Source organism: Taudactylus pleione, unplaced genomic scaffold (genome assembly GCF_031769625.1).
Source record: "Taudactylus pleione unplaced genomic scaffold, aTauple2 ptg000755l, whole genome shotgun sequence".
Lineage (NCBI taxonomy): Eukaryota > Metazoa > Chordata > Amphibia > Anura > Myobatrachidae > Taudactylus > Taudactylus pleione.
Window position 1 is genome coordinate 1,049,019 of NW_028285157.1, and position 3,325 is coordinate 1,052,343.

The 3,325-nt window shown below is 39.6% G+C and overlaps 1 pseudogene; it reads right to left on the reverse strand.

The window, feature by feature from the left end:
• Positions 1–2,620: 2,620 nt before the first annotated feature.
• Positions 2,621–2,740, reverse strand: LOC148477051 (5S ribosomal RNA; annotated as a pseudogene).
• Between the last annotated feature and the right edge of the window lie 585 nt (positions 2,741–3,325).

Sequence of the window (3,325 nt, forward strand, 5' to 3'; positions counted from 1 at the left end):
TGCGGTAGCCATGGTAACCTGAACACAATAACAGGGAACCACATTGGGATGTAACATTGTGCAATCTGATATGTTATATCCATACAAAACATGGTGCACTGTGACTTGAATGGGAAAAACAAAGTCCAAAGAGGGGACTTGAATGATGAGATATAAGTGACACGTAGAAGACATATAACAAATATACAAGACACATAATTTTGTAAACATGGACAAAAAAAATCACTGACTCTAGAAATCTGACAGTGCAGGAATATCTATGTAATGCATGGCAATAAGTTATAAACTTAAACTTATATTGCTTATAAGTTATAAGCAATATAAGAGACACGGTAAAGTGAAAAAATATATATATATATCTTTCGCAAACATTTTTATGTTTGGATGTGAAGCACAATTTTTCTTCTCAGATGTCCACATCAGCAGTCAAATTATAATGTACACCAGGTACATAGATGATCTTTTTTTGATTTGGATAGGTACAGAGAATGATTTGTGTAGTCTTGTGACTTCTATCAATCGATTGGATGGCCCTATCAAATTCACTCTGGACTATAGTAGAAAAGAGATTCATTATTTAGATGTTGCAGTTTCTGTTTCTAATGGCATCATTACAACCAATCTCTACAATAAACCTACTGACTGGAACACTGTTCTGCATCATAGCAGTTGTCACCCGTCATCTTTGAAGAAATCCTTGCCCCGTTCCCAGTTTATGCATGCCGCTAGAATCACCAGTGACCCTGCAGCACTAGACGACTGTCTTGACGAGTTAGTGGACAAATTTGTAAGTCGTGGTTATCCTGTACAGGAATTGTTGGCTAGCAAACAAGAAATTTTACAGATACCCAGGACAGAGTTGTTAAAATCTGCCTCTAAACAAAAAGTGGCTAGCAAAATTCCATTTATCTCTGAATTTTCCACCACAAGCTCTACTGTAAAGCGGTCTTCTAAGCAACTATGGCTGATTGTGACAAGTGACAGTGATCTCCCTACATTTAAACATACTTCTCTCATGCCGGCTTATTCTAGAGGAAAAAACCTTAAGGATCTACTTATGAAAACCTACGTTGTTTCGCCATCTCCTGTTTCAGACATAGTTGTTCAGAAGAAGAAACCAGGATGCTACAAGTGCATTTCTTGCACCACCTGCAGATATTTAGAACCAGGACATTACTTTAAACATCTGCATAATGGTCGTAAATTCCCTATACGACATGTACTCACGTGTACATCCACGTTCATCATTTACATTATTATTTGCCCTTGCGGGCTATATTATGTTGGTCAGACCACTCGCACGTTCAGAGAATGAGCAGCTCTGCACCGATCCTCCATTAGAGCGGTAAAGAGATAGAGCGACCTGTGGCTCGTCATTTTCGGTTGGTTAATCACACTTTAGCCAGTCTCAAATACAAAATTGTGGATCATGTTCCGATTGACGTTTGGGGCGATGACAGAGCCAAATGTTTGAATCAGTGTGAGGCACGTTGGATCCACCATTTAGACACCATTGCCCCAAGGGGGCTTAATGAAAAAAACATGTTAAATGTGTTTTTAGAATTCTTGCCTTTTAGTGGGTTTTGATGCTATGCCCCTTTTGTATTTCATTAATCGTTTTCTCCTTTAATGTTCATCATCAGTTAGTATATTGTGATATTATGATTATGTGATATTGGTATTTTGTATATTACTTAGCGTTTAGCAGATTTCAGTTTCATTCTTTTTTATATTTTTCATATTTTTTCTTTATTCAGTTTTTCTTTGTGTATCACTCACTTTTTCTGTTCTTTATTTTTCTATCCACACTTTGATTTGCCTGTCTGCACTATCTCCTTACACATTTTTCACGTATATTTTATTTTTCTATTCTCTCCAGGGGCAGATGACGAAGTAAACTACTGGTTGCTGGGCAACCACAGAGGTGCATCGCGCCAGGGGGATGCCGGCACCTCTGATGTAGACTCCTATGAGGTCACTTCGGGGAGTTCCAGTCTGCCCGCAGGTACTAGTGGAATCTGCGTCTCCGGTTACTGGGCAACCACAGGGCTGTGTTACATTTGGTGAGTTCCCCACTTCCGGGAGACGCTCGCATCTCGTGGCTCCTGACACGGAGAGGAGATACTTTCAGCACTCTTCCTTTGTCTATTTAAGGTAGGCCAGTTTTATATTTGGTTTTCCTTTGCATGTCCTGATGAAAAGGCTTACAGCCTTGAAACATTGACATATAGATGTTATCATGTTGCTGTATCAATAATATATATTGACTTTATTCACCTATTGGAGTGCTGCCTTCCTTTTTAGTGTGCTGGGAGCATACCCAAGCCAGAAGGATTTCGTGTATACATTTCTTTAGGATGGCACCCGCGTTCCTACCCTCATCGTCCTGAGTGCCAGGCTCATTCTACTATATATATATATATATATATCAATATATATATCCAGAATTGGGTATCATGCATCAATAACTAAGATACTCAAAAATCATCAAAGATATAATTGAAGAGAGCCAATATATGGACCAAAACCAAAGATATGATTGAAAACCAATCATCCAGTGCCAGACCTGTCTTGGAGATGCACACGCATGGGGTCAAGTTAAATGTCCTTTTATTTGGTTGTTTTACAACACCTGGTATTCCTAGGTGGTCCCCCATCCAAGTACTAACCAGGCCAAACACTGATTAGCTTCCAAGATCAGACGAGATCGGGCTTATCCAGTGCATGTATGGTTGTAACTGACCATATGAATGTAGGATGCCAGTACTTCCCCTCAGCCTTGTGAGCATAACCAGATATGACCCGAACATTGCTGAATAGCAGATCAAAAATCCATATCTAGGGGTCATGTATAGACTAGAAGAAAATCTTAGGTGGGCCAAAACCGAACTCACAGAAAAAAACATGTGTAACATGTACACAAGCTACTGTAAAATTTCAAGTTATATATCCAACAGTATCTATGCACCAAGAGAATTGAACGTGCACTGTAACAAAATATACGGGAAAAGTTACTGTACTGGAAAAACTGTGTGATAAAGTAATAGCATCACGATTCAGAGAAAACATGCAAACGATAGGGTTTCATTAAGACCAAACGGGGCCACTGTGTTCATGTCATGTATCCAACGGGTTTCAAGTTGCATCAATCGTTTGTCTCTATCTCCCCCTCCTTTCGATATTGGCACATGGTCGATAACTTTATGTCTTAGTGTGGCCAGAGGGTGCTTTCGTTCCTTAAAATGTCTTGCCACTGGTTGGTCATTTTCTCTGCCTTCAAGGGCTTGTCTTAAGGCGGTACAATGTTGTGCCATCCTAATTCTTG